The following is a 24206-nucleotide window of genomic DNA, read 5'->3' on the forward strand; positions in this document are numbered from 1 at the left end:
GTTTCAGCGAGGGAAATTTTGCTAATGAAGTCACTGCAGCTTTCTTCAGGACCAAGAGTCCAGGGACTGACTTAGCCCTGAAAATATAGAAAACGCACACACACTAAGGCAAACCAGGGTGTTCCTTATGTAACTTACACTCTGTACCACTTTTTCTTTTTATACCTAAAAAACAATCAGAAACAAGTCGGACATGAATATGTCAAGATACTGTTAAAGTGCATGCAAAATTCAATTCATGGAGTGTATCATGCTATGCACGCCACTGCCCCCACTAGAGTGGGCCAAAAGACACATGTGTTGTGATTAAATGCATGCAATTCAAACAAGCTGTGTCTAGCATGGCCCTCTTTTCACTGTGACCGTGTATACATGAGCGGGCGAAAACGGCGATAAAAAACACAACTCACCAATTCGGGGTAAAAGGCAGCTTTAATAGCACAGGTCTGCAACAATATCCTTGGCATTAAGGCTTACAAAACTAAACCTCCTAACTAATACATGTAACATCCTAAGCCCCATCATGTAATGAACTTCCCAGTCATCAATACCCCCTTCCCGTCCCCACCTTGACCTGCCCAATCCAGTACCCATCTGTCCTGCTGTCCACCTTCTGTAGTTACCTTTGCCTTTTCCTCCCTTTGTTACTTCTCCCTGACCTGTCATCTTTGTAATTCATACCCTTCCCCCCCAAAGCATGTCTGTAAAAACCTGCCTGACCTGACTACCAGCGGCAAGTACACAAAACAATCACTATAAAATAGCCATTGACCTGTCCCATTAAAGCCTCTGAAAAGTAATCACAATGGAATATACTAACAAACCTAATAAGATTGAAACTAAAAAATTGGGGAACCTAAAAAGATTCAATAAACCTTAACAATTACCAGGGATAAATAATAATAAATAAAATAACATAAATGAAAAATCTCACCCATAATAAAAGGGAAGGGAGGGAGGGCTCCAAATGTCTAACTATCTCTGGGTGTGACAAAATGGCCAAAGAGGCCACCCACACCTTGCCCCTTATATATAAACCCCTATCTAACTTCCGCCCCCTGCTCACCTCAACCAATAATTTCTTTAACGTGGTGGATTCTACCACCGACGCCCGATCAGCCCCGGGGGGAAACCGGGCAAGCACTAACTCTCCCCTAGTCCCCATTCTGTAGTATTTCAGTGCCACTCCATTCTGGTGACCTCTTGCGCTCAATGGTGCTTAATGTCTAATTTGTAACAATCAAACATACATTCAGGCAGTAATAGTGTAGTGAACTTACTTGTTCTATGGAAAATGATTGGGAAAACCACCGATATCATGATCTGTCATACATGCTCGTTGGAGTTTCACCTACTCGAGTTACTCCTAGTGCGGGTATCATGGATCCCGCAGAGGGTTGGCACCTGTAGTCACGCACTCTCAAAACAAATATATGGGGAGAAATTATTTTGGTGTCTCTGAAGCCTCAGCTTCCAAATCAATGTCCTCGTCATGCCCCCCCGTCCCACTTACTTTGTCAAGGTCCACCGCCCATGGTTGTACTCTTGCTCTGGTCCTCGCTCGTGCCGATAAAGTATCAGCATTGTACATTCTCTCACTTCCAGGTCTGTGCGTGTGTGTCCCTGTCAGCAAGGCCGTCTCTTTTCATTGGGTACCGGAGCGAGCCAATCACAGGGAAATCTTTTAACCCTGTCTTTTTCTTCAACCGCATGTTTGTTAACACTATGTGATCACAAATGCCTTCCTCATGAAAACACTATAGCATATTATTAGTATAAGGTGCTAGACATCCTCTTTTCTCCATTATAGAAACCTCCCATTGTATGGGCTAATCCTAGGGTCTAAAGCCCATCTCAAAGATGTAAGTTCCCAACCAATCTATTGGGGCCTATTGAAGGGAGGCTAGTAGTTCGAAATAATCCAAAGTGGTGTACAATGATCAAAGAGCTGTGCAATATTTACATAAAACTAATTCCTTATGGGGCTCCATCACAGTAATCCTTCCTGTGTGTAACATGGCCCATCAAAGAAAAGAAATTGAAAAATTATATATTATTAGAAGGAATCTTCTCAGGATAATGTAAATTAGCTCATGAGAATGGAGTTCCATGGAATATTATCATTCAGCCCTATTCTATGAGTCCACAGGCGATAGATTCAACTCTGTTCTTTTTCAAAGAGGCAATTTTGTAGTTTATCCAGTCTTGCCTCCAATTGCTTTTTTTACCACAAAGGCACTGTGTGTGTAAATCGCAGGTTGGTACCCTGCATGTTAATCTGTTCTAAAAAGCGGATCAGTGCTTGTTGCTGACCTTCCCAGATTACCAAGATGTTATTGATGTAGAGTTTCCATAATTTTGTTCTCCCTCTATATGGGCTATTATCCCCCAGAATGTATTTCTTCTCGAAATCAAAAACAGTCCCGCTACACTAGGGGCAAATGTTCTGCCCCTCGATGTCCCGTAGGTTTGTAAATAGAGGGTACCTTCAAATTTAAAGACGTTTTCCATAAGGGCCAAATGAGCACAATCCAAAATAACTTGGTGGGTAGTGTTAAACTCCCAACTGGCCCCTTCAATGGCCTCTCTAACTACACAGATTGTTTCTTCTTGTGGTAAATCTGTACAGAGGCTTTCAATATCCAAGCTCACCAGAAGATTGAGATCAGGTTCAAACCTGCATTCCTCAATAAATTCAATATGTCCTTAGTATCCTTTAGATAAATTGAAGTGCCCTGAACCAAGGGTTTTAGAAATAAGTCACAAAACTGTGACAGTGGCTCAAGCAGGGAACCTATGCCCAAGACTATAAGGGGACCTGGTGGGGGTAACCTATTCTTATGAATCTTAGGAAGTGTGCAAAAGTAAAGTGTTCTTGGATTCTTTGCACAGAGGAACTCTGCCTCCTGCTAAGAAATATCCCCCTAGTTTTGGCTTCTTCTACCAGGCTCATGATCTTCTTCCTTAATTCTGTCGTGGGGTCCTTAGTAAAAATTCTGAAGGTCCTCCTATCTCCGAGGAGTCATCTGCCCTCCGCTAAATAGTCATCCTTGTTCTGCAGTACCACTCCACCCCCTTTGTCAGCTTGTTTAATGATGATGGTGTATTTCATTGTTATTTATTTTAATGCTTCATGTTTTGGTAAGTGTCTTTCTCTTGTATTGTTTCCATTTCCTTGAATATTGCTTGCTCAAAGGCAAGAAGTTTGATAGGTACAAACGTTACTGGTGGATAGAAGGTTGATTTGTTTCTAAGTCCAGGGTCACCTCTAAGGTCCACCTCATCTATGGACTCAGATTTTTCTAAAAAAGTCCTTCAGCTTCAATTTCCTGAAAGATTCTGACAATTCACAATGTAGGCGAAACTTGTCTACCCCTGCTGTTGGTACGAAGCCTAAGCCTTTATTGAGTATCAGTTAATACAACAGAGGATAAATTGATCACTATACCACTTGTGTGCTGATCCCTGGTTGCGCTTCTCTGGACTTGCTCCTGGTGTACACCCCCCTTGTACTCTGCCCAATGTACCTGCTGTTCCTTCCTCCTCCTTCTCCCTTGGCTTCTTCTTCCCCTTTCTAAATATGGAAATCTCTGGTTTGGCAGGTAGTAGGGTGGTGGAAAAAGGGTTCCCCAAGCAAGCATTGCATGTGGATGTGGTGGTGGATAAAAGTGTTGGGTGCTCCTAATGGGCCTTGGAAAGGGGGATATTGTTGCACAGTGCTGGGCAATGCTGTGACCTGTTTATTATGGGCACTTTTCCCACTGGACCCACTCCCTGTATCTGATGTGTTCCCGTCTGATATCAGATCTGATTGTTCTCCCTGTTACTCTGTGGGGACATATGCTGAGTCTGCATAGTGGTAAACTTTGGTATATGAGCATCGCTTAAGATCTTTTTGGAATTTCTGACTGTGTCAGATAGTCCTTATACTCAGTCATTTCTTTATTCACCTCATCCAATTTCTTCTTGAACGAGGTGATTGTGGCCTTAGAGTGGTTTTCAGTGGCCTGGATCTCAATTGGCATTGCCTTCGACAGTCTTTTGGCTGTTTTAATAATTAAGATTATCCAGTCTCTAGTTCAATGCCACACAATCTGCACCCAAGCCCTCCTGAACGAGGTGTCATCTAAGAAAATTCAAGGTGCATTTGTCACTATCATATCAGTCATCTGGGTGCAGTATTAAATCTCAGATATTCAGTCAATATGACTCCATGTAGAACAGTCCTAATTCTAGCCCTTTTCTGTTCTGTTAATGTCTCCCAGTCCTTTGTTTATGCTATCGTCTGGGCTATAATCAGATATGTAAGCAATGGTGGCCCTGCTAGAATCAGGTTCATGTCGTCTTCAGTATAAGACAAACCCTCATTTTCTGCAATGATTGTATCAGATCTTATAAAGAAAAAAATCACATCCAGCTACTACCGCTGTGCACTGCCTTAATACTACCAACAAAATAGACAGTGAGAAGGAAGGCTCAACCACCTTCCCAGATTGCAAATAGCATAATACTAAATGTAAGCCTGTCATATTTAACCTTTCATATGTCAATCATATAATATGACTTTTGATGGTACAAAACCCAATAGGTATTTTAGAAGAATCCTCACTCGTCAACCTAGTTGGTGGCATGGTTCATCATTAGGTTCCCACCTACGTTGCTGAGTGCAGCTTAGGTGTGCTGTGCCACCTGAATTATAACAGAGCTGATATCTTTTTCTTTTCTTTCAAGTGAAGTGAGATAGGTAATAGTGAAAATTGTATAAAACTACCTACAGGTTAACTGCTCAATAGCCAATAAATTGAATCCAGGACTCCTGGGTCAGAATCAAAAACAGTGACAAATGTCAATTGAAACCATAATTATTTCACACATCCTAGTGACGGGTCAATGGTTGGTCGACATGTTTCAGTAATACAAACTGTGCTAATGAACTCACTGCTGCTTTCTTCAGGACCAAGAGTCCAAGGACTGACTTAGCCCTGAAAACATACAAAACACACTCACACTAAGGCATGCGGAACCCAGAGGTTCCATATGTAACTTACGCTCTGCACCTCTTTTTCCTTTTATACCTAAAAAAACAATTAGAATCAAGTCGGACATGAATATGTCCAGATACTGATAAAATGCACACAGTGCATGCAAAGTTCAATGTATGGTGTGTATCATGCTATGCATGCCACTGGCCCCACTAGAGTGGGCCAAAAGACACGAGTGTTGTGACCAAACACATGCAATTCAAACAAGCTGTGTCCAGCACGTTCCTCTTTTTACTGTGACCGTGTATACATGATTCCGTAATATTTCAGTGTCACCCTGTTAGAAAAGGGAGCTCTAGTTGGCAGTCAGTTTACACCCTGTCCAAGTAGGGACCCTCACTCTAGTCAAGGTAAGGGAGTCACACACCTAAGATAACCCTTGCTCACCCCCTTGGTAGTTTGGCTCAAGCAGTCCGGCTCATCTCAGAGGCAATGTGTAGAATATTTATGCACACACACAGTAACACAGTGAAAACACCACAAACGCACTCGACACCAGTTTAGAAAAATAGCCAATATTTATCCGAGTTAAACAGGACCAAAACAACAAAAATCCAGCATACAGAAGCAGAGATATCACTTTTTAAGATTTCAAAGTCTTAATCCTGAAGAATCAATGGTTGTATCCTTATAACACACGGTACATTGGATGCGTCAACAAAAAAGATGATGCGTGCCACAAAGGAGGTGATGTGTTGGAAAATAAAGCAATGCATCAATTCTTTTTCCCCCGGACGGGTAATGTGTCAATTCTTTTCCTGCCGGGTTGGCAATGCGTAGATTCTTTTTGTCGCAGCAAAGGCATTGTTTGGAATCCTCACTGCGGTGCAGTGTAGATGAAAAAAATTACATCCAGGGGTGATGCATGGAAAATTCAGATGCACTGCAAAGATGAATCCGCACAGAAAGCAGGAGATGTGTCAAATCATCAGCCGTGAGACAGGCACTCAGTCTATTTTTCAGCCGCAGTACAATTACTGCGTTGATTTTTCTGTTGCAACTGCCCGGTGTGAGGATTTTTCTTCAGGTCACCAGCTTCCACTTCCAAGGGCCCAGTGACTGGAGTTGGCACCAATTGGCAAGTCAGGACTCTCAGCAGAAGAGACCAGGCACTGGCAGATGAGGTCTTTGATGTCCCTGAGACTTCTCAATAGTAGGTAAGCTCAGTTCAAGCCCCTGGAGAACCTTGGAAAGCAGGATGTAAAAAGCAAAGTTCAGTCCTTTAACTCCCAGGGCAGAATCAGCAAGCAGCAGGCCAGCACAGCAAAGCAACATGCAGAGTGGCAGTTCCTCCTACAACATCCAGCTCTTCTCCCTGGCAGAATGTCCTCAGTCCAGAAGTGTTCTGAAGTTGTGGTCTCAGAGGCCCAATACTAAACTTATTTCTGCCTTTGAAGTAGGCAAACTTCAAAGGAAAGTCTTTGTAGTGCACAAGACCCTGCCTCTTCCTGGATGGATGGATTTATCTCCCTGTCCTGGATCCAGACTGTTAGAAATGGGGTCTTTGGTTGGCAGCCAGGTTGCCTCCTGTCCAAGCAAGGACCCTCACTCTAGTCAGGGTAAAGGAGAATCACACTCAGTTGACCCCCACTCACCTCCTTGGTAGCTTGGCACGAGCAGGAAAGATTAGCTCAGAGACAATGTGTTACGTATTTGTACTAACACATACAGTAACACAGTGAACCACTACAAAATGACACAACACAGGTTGAGAAAAATAGTAATTATTTTATCTAAATAAACAAGACTGTTAGAAAATGGGGTTTTTGGTTGGCAGTCAGGTTACCCCATCCAAGCAAGGACCCTCACTCTAGTCAGGGTGAAGGAGAATCACCCTCAGTTAACCCCCACTCACCCCCTTGGTAGCTTGGCATGAGCAGGCAGGCTTAACTTCAGAAGCAAGGTGTAAAGTATTTGTACCAACACACACAGTAACTCACTGAAAACACTGCAAAATGACACAACACAGGTTTAGAAATATAGATAATATATATCTAAACAAACCAAGACCAAAATGACAAAAATCCAACATACAGAAGTCAAGTTATGAATTGAAAAAGCAAAAGAGTCTTAAATCCTTTAGAAAATAGTGAGAATGTTGTTAGCGTACAAAAGTACCTGGGTAGCATCAAAATAAAGCTGCACGGATGAGTGCGCATTGAAAATGGCTAGCAATGCGTCAATTTCTCACTCGCAAGCAAGGGCATGCGTCGTTCCTCCTCAGGTCGGGTTGGCGTGCGTCATTTCTTCTCTCCCGCAAGAGAGCGATGCGTCGATCTGGATGGGTACCTTGGGTCTGGGCAGGCTTTGCATTGATTTTCCATGCCCAGCAATGTTGCATTGAAATACAGTTGCACGGTGTCAAGAAACCGTGCTGCGTGGGGTATTGCGTTGTTAACAGCAGCCGCTGCAGGAGTTGCGCGTTGTTTCTCCAGCCACGTTGCGTCGATCTCCCAGCCACAATGCAGGTGTAGCGTCAATTTTAGCAGCCAGGCCGGTGGCTCGTCGTTTTTTAGCTGCGAAGCGGGTGGTGCATCAAAACTTTCCCACACAGCAGTCTTTGCGTGGATTTCTGTCCTTTTCTACCAGCTGCACCTTTCAAAGGCCCAGAAACAGGATAGGGCACCATGTGGCAGGCAGGACTCTCCACAGAAGGCCCAAGTGGTGGCAGAGAGAAGTCTTTGCTGTCCCTGAGACTTCAACAACAGGAGGCAAGCTCAGTTTCAAGCCCTTGGAGATTCTTCACCAGTGGGAAGTCACACAAGTCAGTCTTTGTCCTCTCTCAGGTAGAAGCAGCTACTGTAGGCCAACCCAGAAAAGTACAGTCACATGCAAAGGGGCAGTAAACCTCCTCCAGTTTCTCCAGCTTTTCTCCTTGGCAGAGTTCCTCTTGGTTCCAGAAGTAATCTGATCTTCAGGGGTTTTGGGGGCTCTTCTTATACCCCTTTCTGCCTTTGAAGTAGGCCTACTTCAAAGAGAAGTCTCTGTTGTTTTCCCGATCCTGCCTTTGCCTTGCCCACGCCAGGCCCCAGACACACACAAGGGGGTTGGAGACTGCATTGTATGAGGGTAAACACGGTCCTTTCAGGTGTAAGTGACCACTCCTCCCCTCCCTCCCAGCACAGATGGCTCATCAGGATATGCAGGCTGTAGGAAGCTGGCTCGGTATATACTATATCAAAATGAGATATTGTGTGCACAGAGCCCAGGGGTTCACAAGAGGCTTGACAGAGGCAATAATAGATAATACTAATGCTCTATTTGTGGTAGTGTGGTCGAGCAGTTAGGCTTATCAGGGGGTGGTGTTAAGCATTTGTTGTACACACACAAGCAATAAGTGAAAACACACACTCAATGACTTCACCTCAGACCAATAGGTTTTTATATAGAAAAATATTATTTTCTTAATTTATTCCTAGAACCAAAATATTCATTTAGCAGGTAAGTACATTAAAGGAAAGGTACTTTGCACAGTAATACTTAGAACGTTGAATGGAATGAACAATGTACACAGTTTTCTTTAAAATGGCAAAAAGCTATTTTAAAAGTGGACACTGCAATTTTCAACAGTTCCTGGGTGTAGGAGGCTGGACTGGCTTGTAGTGAGTACCAAGGGGTACTTGCACCTTGCACCAGGCCCAGTTATCCCTTATTAGTGTATAGGGTGTCTAGCAGCTTAGGCTGATAGATAATGGTAGCTTAGCAAAGCAGCTCAGGCTGAACTAGGAGACGTGTGAAGCTACTACAGTACCACTTAGTGTCATATGCACAATATCATAAGAAAACACAATACACAGTTATACTAAAAATAAAGGTACTTTATTTTTATGACAATATGCCAAAGTATCTTAGAGTGTACCCTCAGTGAGAGGATAGGAAATATACACAAGATATATATACACAATAGCAAAAATATGCAGTATAGTCTTAGAAAACAGTGCAAACAATGTATAGTTACAATAGGATGCAATAGGGAAACATAGGGATAGGGGCAACACAAACCATATACTCCAGAAGTGGAATGCGAACCACGAATGGACCCCAAACCTATGTGACCTTGTAGAGGGTCGCTGGGACTATTAGAAAATAGTGAGAGTTAGAAAAATAACCCTCCCCAAGACCCTGAAAAGTAAGTGCAAAGTGCACTAAAGTTCCCCTAAAGACAAAATAGTCGTGTTAGAGGGAAAATGCAAAGAAAACACAAATCAGCAATGCAACAACGATGGATTCCTGACTGAGGGTACCTGTGGAACAAGGGGACCAAGTCCAAAAGTCACAAGCAGCTCGGAGATGGGCAGATGCCCAAGAAATGTCAGCGGTTGGTGCAAAGAAGCTCTTACTAGGCTGAAGAACTGTGAATACTGCAGGAACGACAAGGGCTAGAGGCTTCCCCTTTGGAGGATGGATCCCCCACGCCTTGGAGAGTCGTGCAGAAGTATTTTCCCGCCGGATGGACGCCAACAAGCCTTGCTACCCGCAAATCGTGCGTTTGGCGTTTTTGGACGCTGCTGGGGCCCAGGAGGGACCAGGAGGTCGCAAATTGGACCTGCAGAGAGAGGGGACGTCGAGCAAGACAAAGAGCCCTCACTGAAGCAGGTAGCACCCGGAGAAGTGCCAGAAACAGGCACTACGAGGATGCGTGAAACGGTGCTCGCCGAAGTTGCACAAAGGAGTCCCACGTCGCCGGAGACCAACTTAGAAAGTCGTGCAATGCAGGTTAGAGTGCCGTGGACCCAGGCTTGGCTGTGCACACAGGATTTCCGCCGGAAGTGCACAGGGGCCGGAGAAGCTTGCAAAGTCGCGGTTCCCAGCAATGCAGCCCAGCGAGGTGAGGCAAGGACTTACCTCCACCAAACTTGGGCTGAAGAGTCACTGGACTGTGGGGGTCACTTGGACGGTGTCGCTGGATTCGAGGGACCTCGCTCGTCGTGCTGAGAGGAGACCCAAGGGACCGGAGATGCAGCTTTTTGGTGCCTGCGGTTGCAGGGGGAAGATTCCGTCGACCCACGGGAGATTTCTTCGGAGCTTCTGGTGCAGAGAGGAGGCAGACTACCCCCACAGCATGCACAAGCAGGAAAACAGTCGAGAAGGCGGCAGGATCAGCATTACAGAGTTGCAGTAGTCGTCTTTGCTACTATGTTGCAGGTTTGCAGGCTTCCAGCGCGGTCAGCGGTCGATTCCTTATCAGAAGGTGAAGAGGGAGATGCAGAGGAACTCGGCTGAGCTCATGCATTCGTTATCTAAAGTTTCCCCAGAGACAGAGACCCTAAATAGCCAGAAAAGAGGGTTTGGCTACCTAGGAGAGAGGAAAGGCTACTAACACCTGAAGGAGCCTATCACAAGGAGTCTCTGACGTCACCTGGTGGCACTGGCCACTCAGAGCAGTCCAGTGTGCCAGCAGCACCTCTGTTTCCAAGATGGCAGAGGTCTGGAGCACACTGGAGGAGCTCTGGACACCTCCCAGGGGAGGTGCAGGTCAGGGGAGTGGTCACTCCCCTTTCCTTTGTCCAGTTTCGCGCCAGAGCAGGGGCTAAGGGGTCCCTGAACCGGTGTAGACTGGCTAATGCAGAATTGGGCACATCTGTGCCCAACAAAGCATTTCCAGAGGCTGGGGGAGGCTACTCCTCCCCTGCCTTCACACCATTTTCCAAAGGGAGAGGGTGTCACACCCTCTCTCAGAGGAAGTTCTTTGTTCTGCCATCCTGGGCCAGGCCTGGCTGGACCCCAGGAGGGCAGATGCCTGTCTGAGGGGTTGGCAGCAGCAGCAGCTGCAGAGAAACCCCAGGAAGGGCAGTCTGGCAGTACCAGGGTCTGTGCTACAGACCACTGGGATCATGGAATTGTACCAACAATGCCAGGATGGCATAGAGGGGGCAATTCCATGATCATAGACATGTTACATGGCCATATTCGGAGTTACCATGGTGAAGCTACATATAGGTAGTGACCTATATGTAGTGCACGCGTGTAATGGTGTCCCCGCACTCACAAAGTTCAGTGAATTGGCTCTGAACAATGTGGGGGCATCTTGGCTAGTGCCAGGGTGCCCTCACACTAAGTAACTTTGCACCTAACCTTTACCAGGTAAAGGTTAGACATATAGGTGACTTATAAGTTACTTAAGTGCAGTGTAAAATGGCTGTGAAATAACGTGGACGTTATTTCACTCAGGCTGCAGTGGCAGGCCTGTGTAAGAATTGTCAGAGCTCCCTATGGGTGGCAAAAGAAATGCTGCAGCCCATAGGGATCTCCTGGAACCCCAATACCCTGGGTACCTCAGTACCATATACTAGGGGATTATAAGGGTGTTCCAGTAAGCCAATGTAAATTGGTAAAAATGGTCACTAGCCTGTCAGTGACAATTTGGAAAGCAATGAGAGAGCATAACCACTGAGGTTCTGATTAGCAGAGCCTCAGTGAGACAGTTAGTCACTACACAGGTAACACATACAGGCACACTTATGAGCACTGGGGCCCTGGGTTACCAGGGTCCCAGTGACACATACAACTAAAACAACATATATACAGTGAAAAATGGGGGTAACATGCCAGGCAAGATGGTACTTTCCTACACAGGGGGAGGTAAGTAAAGTACAGTTTTTGAGGTAAGTAACAAACTTATGGGTTCAATCTCCAGGGCATAGGTAGCCCACCATTGGTGGTTCAAGATAACCCCAAACACCCATCACCAGCAACCCAGGGCCGGTTAGGGGCAGAAGTCAAACAGGAGCCAAAATAACGTGGGCCCCTATGGAGACAGGGGGTGCTCCGGTTCCGGTCTGCTTGCAGGTAAGTACCCGTGTCGTCAGAGGGCAGACCAGGGGCCCCAAGAAGGCACAAAACCACACCCTCAGTTGCACAGGAGCAGACGGGTGCAGTGTGCAAACAGGGCATCGGGTTCTCAATAGAACTCTATGGAGGGACCCAGGAGTCACTTAGGCGCAGCAGGCAAGGCACAGGAGGGCCTATTGGGCAAGCCACCGACTGGGCAAGGGTGAGGGCCGCCTGCCGGTCATTGCTGCACTGGTGGTCAGTTTCTCTCTGGCCTGGGGGCTGCGGGTGCAGTGCTTCTCCAGGCGACAGATATCTTCGTCCCTGGCGGTCGCGGTCAGTGGGGTCCTCGGGATTCCCTCTGCAGGCGTTGTTGTGGGGGTGTAGAGAGGTCAGCCCAGGGTGGACACATAGTCGGAATCGCCTGCGGATCCTCTCTGGCTAGTTGGTTTATCTGGACACGGGCCAGGGGCGTTGGGTGCAGAGTAGTTGGACTCACGCTTCTGGAGTGCAGTGAGAGTCCCTTTAAAGATGTTTTTTTGTATTCTTGTTGGACATGTCCGCTGTCCAAGGTAGTTTCTTGTTCCTCGGTGATGCAGGCAGTCCCCTGGAAGCTTTTCAGAGGTTGCTGGTCCTGCAGAACGCGTTGCTTCTTCTCATGCAGCCTTTTGAAGCAGGAGACGGGCCGGTAGGACTGGGGCCGAGTCAGTTGTTGTCTCTTTCTCTTCTCTGCAGGGTTTTCAGCTCAGCAGTCCTTCTTCTTTCTAGAGTTCATCAGGAAATCTGAAGAGCTGGGTTCAGGGTCGCCCCTAAATACTAAATCTAGGGATGTGTTAGGGTCAGGGGGCAGTAGCCAATGTTTACTGTCCCTGAGGGTGGCTACACCCTCCTTGTGCCCACTCCCTCTGGGGAGGGGGCACATCCCTATCCCTATTGGTCCTAATCCTCGAAAGCAAGATGGATGGTTTCTCAAGGAGGGAGTCATTTCAGCTCTGGACACCTTAGGGGCTGTCCTGGCTGAGGGGTGACTCCTCCTTGTTTTTCTCATTATCCCTCTGGACTTGCTGCCAAAAGTGGGGGCTCATCCGGGGGACGGGCATCTCCACTGGCTGGAGTGATGTGGGGCATTGTAACACCAGGCTTGAGCCTTTGAGGCTCACCGCCAGGTGTTACAGTTCCTGCAGGGAGAGGTGTGAAGCACCTCCACCCAGGACAGGCTTTGTTTTTGACCACAGAGTGCACAAAAGCACTCACCCCATGTGGTCAGAAACTCGTCTGGAAGTGGCAGGCTGGCATAGACCGGTCAGCCTTACACTACAGTTGGGCTAACATACAGGGGGCATCTCTAAGATGTCCTGTGTGCATTTTTCAATACATCCCACACTGGCATCATTGTGGGTTTATTGTGCTGAGAAGTTTGATACCAAACTTCCCAGTATTCACTGTAGCCATTATGGTGCTGTGGAGTTCATAATGACAAACTCCCAGACCATATACTCAGTATGGCTACCCAGCACTTACAATGTCTAAGCATTGACTTAGACACTGTAGGGGCATAGTGCTCATGCAGCTATGCCCTCACCTGTGGTATAGGGCACCCTGCCTTAGGGCTGTAAGGCCTGCTAGAGGGGTGACTTACCTATGCCACAGGCAGTGGTTGGTGAGCATGCACTCTGAGGGGAGTGCCATGTCGACTTTGTCTTTTCTCCCCACTAGTACACACAAGCTGCAAAGCAGTGTGCATGTATTGAGTGAGGGGTCCCTGAGGGTGGCATAATACATGCTGCAGCCCTTAGGGACCTTCCCTGGTCACAGGGCCCTTCTTACCAGGGGTACCTTTTACAAGGGACCTAACTGTGTGCCAGGGCTGTGCCAATTGTAGAAACAAAGGTACAGCTTTAGGGAAAAAACACTGGTGCTGGGGCCTGGTTAGCAGGGTCCCAGCACACTTCCAATCAAAGCTGGCATCAACACTAGGCAAAAAGTAGGGGGTGACCATGCCAACAGTGGCATTTTCCTACATAGGCTACACCCTAGCTCCCTTTGTGTCACTGTCTAAAGAGAGGTGCAAACAGCCCAACTGTCAAACTGACCCAGACAGGGAATCCACAAACAAGCAGAGTCACAGAATAGTTTAGCAAGAAAATGCCTACTTTCTAAAAGTGGCATTTTCAAACACACAATCTAAAAACCAACTTCACTAAAAGATGTATTTTAAAATTGTGAGTTCAGAGACCCCAAATTCCACATGTCGATCTGCTCCTAAAGGGAATCTATGCTTTCATGATACTTAAAGGCAGCCCCCATGTTAACCTATGAGAGAGATAGGCCTCGCAACAGTGAAAACTGAATTTGGCATTATTTCACTGTCAGGACATGTAAAACACATTAGTACATGTTCCACCGTTAACATACACTGCACCCTGCCCATGGGGCTACCTAGAGCCTACCTTATGGGTGCCTTACATTTATAAAAAGGGAAGGTTTAGGCATAGCAAATGGGTACACTTGCCATGTCAAATTGGCAGTTTAAAACTGCACACACAGACACTGCAGTGGCAGGTCTGAGCCATGTTTAGAGGGCTACTAATGTGGGTGGTACAACCAGTGCAGCAGGCCCACTAGTAGCATTCGATTTACAGGCCCTGGGCACCTCTAATGCACTGTACTAGGGACTTACTAGTAAATCAAATATGCCAATCATGGATTAGCCAATTACACATATATTTTACATAGGAGCACTTGCACTTTAGCACTGGATAGCAGTGGTAAGGTGCCCAGAGTAACAAAGACAGCAAAAACAGTGTCCAGCATACTTCAACAACCTGGGAAACAGAGGCAAAAAGTTAGGGGAGACCATGCCAATGATGCTAAATCTAACACGTGTCCCCCCAGCTGAAAGTGGATAGCAACTACCCAACCTCATGGGAGTTCTTATCACTGAGGCGGAAGAATCTGGACAACCATCAACATTGGCATGGTTGGTGCCAGGGCGGTGTTCCACCCTAAAGTCCATTCCCTGTAAGGAGATGGAGCACCTCAACAATCTGGGATTCTCACCCCTCATCTGCATTAACCATGGGCCTGTGGTCTGTCTGAACCCAGAAGTGAGTCCCAAACAAGTAGGGTCTTAGCTTCTTCAGTGCCCAGACCACAGCAAAAGCTTCACGCTCAATTGCACTACATCTACGTTGCCTGGGAAGTAACATCCTGCTAATGAAGGCTACAGGTTGATCTAGGCCCTCTTCATTAAGCTGTGACAGTACTGCTCCAATACCATGCTCTGAGGTGTCTGTTTGCACAACAAATTCCTTGGAATAGTCAGGTGCCTTTAGCACAGTTGCTGTGCACATGACAGCCTTCGGGGCATCAAAAGCTGTCTGGTCACATTTCTGGGCTGCTTTTTGGAAGTTAACTCAGTCAAGGGAGCAACAATTGTGCCATACCCCTTGACAAACCTCCTATAGTATCCTGTGAGACCTAAGAAGGCTCTCACCTCAGTTTGGGTCTTGGGGGGCTCCCAAGCCAGAATGGTTTCAGTCTTAGGTTGTAGGGGTGCCACCTGGCCACTCTCCACTTGGTGTCCCAAGTATACCACAGAACCCTGCCCTATTTGGCACATGCTTGCCTTAATAGTGCGGCCTACCTTCTGCAGGGCCTCCAACATTTTACAGAGGTGTTGCAAGTGTTCCTCCCATGTGGAACTAAAGACAGCAATGTGATCCAGGTAGGCAGCATTGAAATCATCCAGTCCAGCCAACACCTGGTTGACCAACCTCTGAAAGGTGGCAGGGGCATTCTTCATTCCAAAGGGCATCACCCAAAACTGGTAGTGCCCATCTGGTGTGGAGAATGCAGACCTCTCCTTAGCCCCCTCAGTCAGGGCGATCTGCCAGTACCCAGAGGCAAGATCAAATTTACTTAGGTACTTGGCAGCTCCCAACCGGTCAATGAGCTCATCAGCTCGGTGGATGGGGTGCACGTCAGTCTTAGTGACTGCATTGAGTCCCAGATATTCCACACAGAACCGGAGTTCTGGAGTGGCACCAGGAGCAGCAGGCTTTGGGATCAAAACCACTAGGCTGGCCCAAGGGCTGCTGGAAAACTCAATAACCCCCAACACTAACATTTTAGAGACTTCCTCTTTAATGTTAGCCCTTACCCTATCAGTCACTCTGTAAACTTTGTGTTTAACAGGAGGACTGTCCCCATTGTCCACATCGTGTGTACACAAGTGTGTGACCCCTGGGATCAGGGAGAACAGTGAGGCGAACTGACCCAACACCTGGCGATAGTCCCTCTGCTGCTCTAGGGCCAGGGAGGGGGGAGAGGATCACTCCCTCCACAGACCCATATTTTTCTCCAGCAGACAGGAGGTCAAGAAGAGGTTCACTCTCTTCCTCTACCCCATCATCTGTTGCTAGGAGCATGGACAATTCAGTCCGCTCAAAGTGTGGTTTGAGTCAGTTCACATGCAGGACCCTTAAAGGGTTCCTGGGAGTCCACACGTCCACCAGGTACGTGACTTCACTCTTGCTCTCCACCACCTCAAATGGCCCAGCCACTTGCCCTTGAGCGCCCTAGGCTCCACTGGCACCATCACCCACACTTTCTGACCAGGTTGAAACTCGACCAGAGTGGCATTCTGGTCATACCAGCTTTTCATTCCTTCCTGGCTTGCTTCCAGGTTCTCCTGTGCGAGACTCCTGAAGTGGGCAGTCTGGTTTCTCAGGGCCATCATTGAACTGAATACATCCTGGGGGGTTTACTAGGGGCTTTCTCCAAAGCCTCCTTGACCAGACTCAAAAGTCCCCTCAGAGGGTGACCATACAGCAGCTCAAAAGAACTAAAGCCAAGCCCTTTTTGAGGCACCTCCGTGTAAGCGAACAGAAGGCATGACAAGAGGACGTCCCATTTCCGTCTCAAGGGCTCGGACAGACTCATTATCATGCCCTTCAAGGTGCGGTTGAATCTCTCAACCAGACTATTGCTTTGGGGGTGGTAAGGTGTGGTGAGCTTGTACGTTACTCCACACACCTTCCACAGAGACTTCATATATGTTGATATGAAGTTGGTATTCCTATCAGACACCACCTCCTTGGGGAACCCCATGCAGGTAACACCACTAGGTAAGACCACAGGGGCAGTGATCGATCTCAAAGGAATCGCTTCAGGGTACCGGGTGGCATGGTCCACCAAGACCAGGATAAACCTTTTGCCCATGGCTGTCTTTGGATCCAGAGGCCCCACAATGTCAATACCAACCCTCTCCAAGGGGGTACTAACCACAGGGAAAGGTTGGAGGGGAGCTTTACATTTCCCCCCACTCTTACCACTTGCCTGACAAGTTGGGCAAGACCTACAATGAGCATCAGAGTGCCTGCGCATTTGAGGCCAATAGAAGTGGGTGGCAAGCTGCTCAAAGGTCTTGTCCTGCCCCAAATGACCAACTAAAGGCACGCCATGAGCCAGACCCAGTAGGAAGGGTACCACCAGCACACGGGCTGACCCAGGCTCAGGAACCTTAGGTTCACTATATAGGAGAATGCAAATAAAGAAAAGTACACTGTTCCAGCTAGAAGGAGAGACGGATAAGTAAGAGGGGTCCTATTTTTAGGAGCAGAAACCTCACACACCCAAATGGGTGTCATGCTTCATCATCGGAGTTGCTCCTAGTCAGACTGGTGCTGCAATGTCTGACCGGCACCACCCCAAGTGGGGGGGGCTCTTTGCCAGAGTTCTTATCTGAGATGATGCCACGACCCTAGGTGTGTGTGTAAAGGAAGGAGATCAAAAAGAAGGAATCTAAAATTGACTCTCTGAACCTAAAAGAGTGATCTATTTAATAATCCAAATATAGGTCAGAGGCCAAGATTAAAACTAATCGTGAGAGTGAAACAGAGCTAATGGTCAATCACTCTCTGACATGAGGGTGGGGAATTTCCACGCCATCCCTCGTAAAGGTCAACATGTTTCGCGTCTCTTAGAGGCCCCAACGGGTCCAGTGACGCTTCTTCAGGACCAAATAGACTAGATGTATCTCCTCTTCGTAAAAAATGCGGAAAAACCACTACCTGAAATTGTCAGGACAAACGTATCCAGTCACTCACGCTAGTATGGGATTGCTAATCCTCTCGGTCGCCCTGTAATTTAAGACAAACACAAATGAAGAAAGGCTAGTGATATTGGCACAAATCCACATAATGACATATTCTTCAACATGGGAGTCGGGAACGGTGGTGTCAAACCAGTGGTAGGGCACAGTGAGGGTGTCAACACGTGATCACAAAAATGTGTAAAGGCATCAAAGAAAGCTTACCGTCCCCATTAGGGAGCACGCTACATGGGACCGCACGGACCAATGGTCAGGTACACACCTCCTCTAGAGTAGGAGAGTAATGGTACAGCAAGTAGTTAATGTAACAGAAAAATACGTCTGGGTTAAGCGTGAAAAATTATTCATAGACGTAATGAAAGTGCGCGTAATAATGCAACGATAATCTCTAAATTAGAGGAGGCATCCAGAACATAATAATGAAAGCAGAATCTACACAGTGGTAAAGGAGCGAGAATAGATAGTATTCAATCCGTTGAAGTCAGAATCAAAGAAAGTCTAATGTACTAAATCTGTTAGTAATGGCAATCGTAGGTGGGTGTAAACATTCAGGCAACGCCTCCTGAGAGAAGTAAGTTTTAATCTCCCAGCCGGAGGTCGCATTAAAATAAGCAAAGTCACAGGAGTGGTGGAAAATAAATAGCACAGACATAAAAAAGATAGAAAACCGTAGAAGACCCCACTCTGGCCTGAAACAAAGCGAGTGTTCCTCGTAATGAGGGTCCGGTTCAGGCAGCGCAAGTCATGCTATAAATATCGGAGTAAAGGAGATGCTCCGTAAAGTCTCAGGAAGACAGCGTCAAAAGAAACCAGCGTCAAAAGAAACTCACTAGTTATGGGTCCTCCTGCCAGCGGGTAACCTACCTGGGTCTGCGTCTCCCGAATGAGTGGAGAAACTCGGAGGAACCCGGTAAAAAAATGGTTTGGTACGGAAGTCATCGCCCGTAGTAACCGGAAGTGCTATTGTCACGTAGTCCAGTCGGGGATGTATTAAAAAGCGAAGACGGACTCCATATTACGAGTCCAACAGGGTAAACACAAAGAAGGGACTCAACTGGAGGAAATACTGGAAAGTGAAGACAGACTCCGTATTGAGAGTCCAACACACTAAATACAAAAAGGGGATTGGAAGAAAGAGGGGCATCTGGAGCAATAATCTGTCACCCAAGGGGGAAGGATAGACATGATAAGTGGAAAGATTCCAAAGAAAACACAACAAAAGGTGGGAAATAATGGAAATACCACAAAAATATTGGGTGCAACATGGCAAAAAAGAAAAACGGTCTGTCCTGTTTATAATGTCAAAGGAAAAATCAGAAAGCACTTATAGTCAAAAATGGTTTTAACGGACCAAGGTGGACCAAGGGATATCGTCATTGAGTCCAGTTAAATGAGTGCGGAGTTTATACACCCACTGTTGTTCTAATTCAAAGAGAGCACTGGTATTGTTGGGTGTGCTAGTCTGGAGAACGACCCACCACATGTCATCTGGACTATGTTTGGCCTCAAGAAAGTGAATGCTTAGCTTAGTAGCGGCCCGGCCGCATCTAATGTTGCTGCGATGTTCATTAATGCGGAGTTTGACCGCTCGTGTGGTCATCCCCACGTATTGTAACCCACATGAGCAGGTGATCAAATATACGCAGTTTCGCGTATTACATTTAGTATGTTTTAAGAGATTCCAAGTACCTATTGGTTCCAAGACAAGAGACTTCAATCGTTTCGTCAAAACGCATACGTTGCAATTACCACACGGGAAGTGCCCGGCTACTGGAGGAGTGTCCCACAGGAGTGTCTGTCTCTGAGGTCGAGGAGCAGGAGGGGGTCTAGTGTGGACTAATAGGTCTTTGATGTTGGTAGTGCGTTTGAAGGCAAAAAGGGGTTTAGGAATCTGCAATCCTCCACTACATAGAATGGACCATCTCTTATTAACCACTTTCTTGATGGAGTTAGATAAGGGGGTGAAGGTGGACATACAAGTGAGTTTGGTGTCAGTGGTGCGTGGAGTATTGGTCAGTAAGGTATCTCTATTACAAAATTGTGCCCGCTTAAAGGCTGCCCTGACCACCGGAGTAGGATAATGGCGGTTGTCAAGTTTTCCAGACAGGTCTCTAGCCTGTGAGACAAACGTCTGCAAATTGCTGCAATTACATTGGAAACGAAGGAACTGACCGTACGGTAAATTATCTCTTAATGCCTTAGTATGGTGACTATCGTATAGTAAGAGGCTGTTTCGGTCAGTGGTTTTATGGTAGGTGCTGGTATGTAGCTGGCCATCCACTATTGTAATCAGAAGGTCCAGAAAGGGTATCTCGGAGTTAGAAACCGAGGACGTAAAATTCAAGAAGGGGTCCAAGGTGTTGACCCAGGATGTAAAAAGATCGACCTCTGCTAAAGTCCCTTGCCAGACTACCAAGATGTCGTCAATGTATCTACACCATAATTTGATGTTGTCATGAAATGGATTGTTGTCTGGCAGTAAGTGTCGTGACTCAAAATCAAACATATAAAGGCAGGCGAGACTGGGGGCAAAAGTACTACCCATAGAGGTCCCGCGGATCTGATGAAAAAGGAGATCCTCAAATTGAAAGAAATTCTCTTTCATAGCAGGGAAGCACAGTGCATAATAAAGTGTGCCGGAGTAGTGAGCGGTTGGTCGCTGGAGGAAAGGGCTGTTTCAACAACCCGTAATGTGGCATCTTGAGGAATGTTGGTATACAGAGCCTCGACATCCATGGTGATTAAGGCATGAACATGAACAGTGGAGTTGATGGTCTCAATCAGGTTGAGAACATCCTTAGTGTCTTTCAAATAGGTAGAGGATGACCGTACAATTGGTTGCAAAAAGTGATCGCAAAAAGTAGAAAGTGGTTCAAGGACAGAGCCAATCCCGGAGACTATGGGCCGGCCGGGGGGAGGTACTCTGCCTTTATGAATTTTGGGGAGACAGTAGAAGTACGGGGTAGGTGGGTTTAAAGTATCCAGGAACTCAGCTTCTCTGCGTGAGATCCACAAGTTACCAAGGGCTTCCTCTATCATTCCACGTATTTCTGTTTGAAGTCTCTCAGTTGGATCAATAGTAATCTGGGTATAATAAGAAAAATCCCCAAGGAGACGCAGGCACTCCTGCCGGTAGTCGGTGGAATTCATCACGACTATGGCTCCCCCTTTGTCTGCAGGTTTGATGACAATGCTGGTGTCCGATGCCAGAGTCTTAAGGGCACTTTTATCAATATTAGAAGTATTGACAAACTTCTGTTTAGGTTGTAGAGAAGCAATATCACTGAGTACTGCCTTCTCGAAGGCAAGTACTTCGCAAGGAATGGCTGAAGCTGGGGGCATGAATTTGGATGGTCTCTTGAGACCGGAATCCTGAGACTGCTCACTGCTGGGTCTGCCTTCAAAGAAACAACGTAATCTGATCTTTCTGAAAAAATTAGACATTTCACAATGAAGACGAAAAGGATCTTCACTGGGGGTAGGTACAAAGCCCAACCCTCTGTTCAAGACCAGTGTCTCAACTGAGGAAAGTGGTCTGGATGAAAGGTTGACCACTAAGTCCGACTTGGTGGGTTCTTCCCTTGGCTGCGGGTCACCATTTGTGGTTCGTCCTGGGCCCAGTGAACCCTTCTGCCTCTTCCTCTCCTTCTGCCTCTTCCCCTGCCCTGGCCTCGGCCACGGCCTAAAAAAGGCAAGTAGGGTAGCATAGGGCGAGGTTGATAAAAGGGGAAGGGTTGTTGCCATGCAAGCGGTTGTCCCGGAGGGTATTGGGGGTAATGATCGAAAGGATGTGTTCCATCATCATCCGTACTCCATCCGTCAGAGGAAGAGCTATTGCTGTATTTACGGGGTTTCTTCACTGAGGAAGAGGATTGCATATCTCTAGGGAGGCTGTACACTGGACCAATATTCCTCCCTATCCCTCTATTTATCACTCACTATATAGGAGGCCATCCTCCCAGTAAATCAATTGTGATCCAGGCTCCTTGCCAGACACCTGGTCTGCATCCTGCTGCCGCAAACCCTCCAGAGTAGGGCATGACTTCTGTGCCTCACAGAATGCTTCCCTGGTGGGCCCCCTCTTCTTGCTGCCACTGTGACAACTCAGGGACCTTACCCAGTTCAGCCACCTGTTCCCCTGTAGGCTCCAGGGCCTCCCCCTCAGGTTCAGCCTCCTCCTGGACCGTGAGAACTTCTGGGGCTGGTTTCCTGTGTCCCTTGCCCGTCCTCCTTCTGGCAGACACCTGGGCCACTCTTTCAGGCTCCAGGGTCTCCTGATCACCCTGACAGGCTGCCATAGACTGGGTAGGCACACATGTCCACCCAGACAGACCCAACATATCCAAGCGTGACCTGCGTTCCACCTCCTGCCGAGGGGAATCCTCCAGGTCATTGCCAAGCAAACAATCTACAGGCATGGTTGGACTCACAGCTACCTTCAAGAAACCTGAGACCCCCCCCATTCAAAGGGAACCTGCGCCACTCTGCACAGGCACTCTGAGTTGTCCACTGCAACTACTTGGTGAAGTACACGGGGATCTATGTGTGCTTCAGACACCAGGTGACTCCTCACTATAGCCACACTGGCTCCTGTGTCTCTCAGAGCCTCCACCCTCTGTCCATTGATGGTCACCCACTGCCTGTACTTCTTAGTGTTATCAGGCACGAGGGTCCTCTGGAACATCTCACTGTCCCCTAGTGAGACAAGGGTCATCTCAGCTCGCTCCCACCCACCTAGAACCAACTCCTCCCCAAGCCCTACACTGGCCAAACAATGTGACTGAGCACCAGTGGGTGCCGGTCTCCACTTGGGACATTTGGGGTCCCCCCTCATGTGACCATCCTGATCATATGCAAAGCACTTGCGGGGACCCTTCTCTGCAGGTTTCTCTGTAAAGACCCGTGGTTTCTTTTCTACTGGGGGCTGGGATTCTTTACCTTGGGAACTAGGTTGGGGTCTTTTAGAGAACTCCCCCTGTTTACCTTTACCTCCCCACTTCTTCTGATAGGGACCCTGCCCACCCTTGGCATGGTCTCTCTCATACGTCTTTTGGACCCTTGTGCTCTCCCAATGGTCCTCTTCCTGAGCAAGCTTCCTGGGGTCAGACAGCTTTTTGTCAATTAGGTGCTGGCACAGCTCTGGAAAACATAAACTGTACAAGTGCTCCCAAGCAATCAAGTTGTAAAGCCCCTCAGATGTTGTTACCTTACTCCCCTTCATCCAACCATCCAGTGACCTGTTAAAAGAATCAACACATTACAACCATGTTTGGGATTCTTTCTTCTTATAGGACCTAAATGTGTCCTTATACTGATCAGGGGTGAGACCATGCCTAGTGATGAGAGCGTCCTTCATGATAGGGTAAGTGAGACCCTGGGGATCCTCTAAAGATGTCAGAGTATCCCATCCCTCTACCTGAAAGTGCTTCCACAGACCGACCCCCCAATGAGCTTCAGGGACCAGATTCATATGGAGAGCAGAGGCGTCGGGTCCTTACTGCAGAGCGGTGGAGGTGAAGCAGCGTCGGTTGCGAGGTGTTGGTCCCTTGGTACCTCCGGCAGAGATGAAGTCTGGCAAAGTCACAATGCTGGGGGCAACCTCACGGGGTTGCGTTCATGTCACGGGGTCACAGGTGCCGTGATGGAGTCGGTATTACGACACTCGAAGTCGTGCGGGATCAGCGGCTGCGGCAATGCGAGGTTTGCGGAGTCATTGAGGTTGTCGCACTTCTGCGAGGTCCACGGCTTTAGGTGCAGGTGGAGTCGCGGGTTCCGTGCAGCGGCGTCCTTAGCAAAGTTGGCCAGCGTCGCCTGGCATCGTTTCACAGGATTTCAAGAAACTTGAATGGCACCCTCTGGCAAGCTAGAGTCCACAGCATGCAGACTCAAAACTGGATGGTGAAGCCTTTGCTGTCCCTTAGGCTTAAAACAGGAGGCAAGCTCTACTCCAAGCCCTTGGAGATTCTTCTCAAGCAGGAATGCACAAGAAAGTCCACTCTTTGTCCCCTTTCACAGGCAGAAGTAGCAACTGTAGGATAGCCAAAGTACCGTCACAGGCAGGGGCAGCACTTCTCCTCAGCTCTTCAGCTCTTCTCCTTGGCAGAGGTTCCTCTTGATTCCAGAAGTGATCTAAAGTTTGGGGTTTTGGGCCCTCTACTTATGCCCCTTTCTGCCTTTGAAGTAGGCAAACTTCAGAGGAAAGTCTCTATTGTTCACAAGATCCTGCCTTGCCCAGGCCAGGCCCCAGACACACACCAGGGGGTTGGAGACTGCATTGT

This window comes from Pleurodeles waltl, chromosome 5 (assembly GCF_031143425.1).
Source record: "Pleurodeles waltl isolate 20211129_DDA chromosome 5, aPleWal1.hap1.20221129, whole genome shotgun sequence".
NCBI classification, from domain to species: Eukaryota; Metazoa; Chordata; class Amphibia; order Caudata; family Salamandridae; genus Pleurodeles; species Pleurodeles waltl.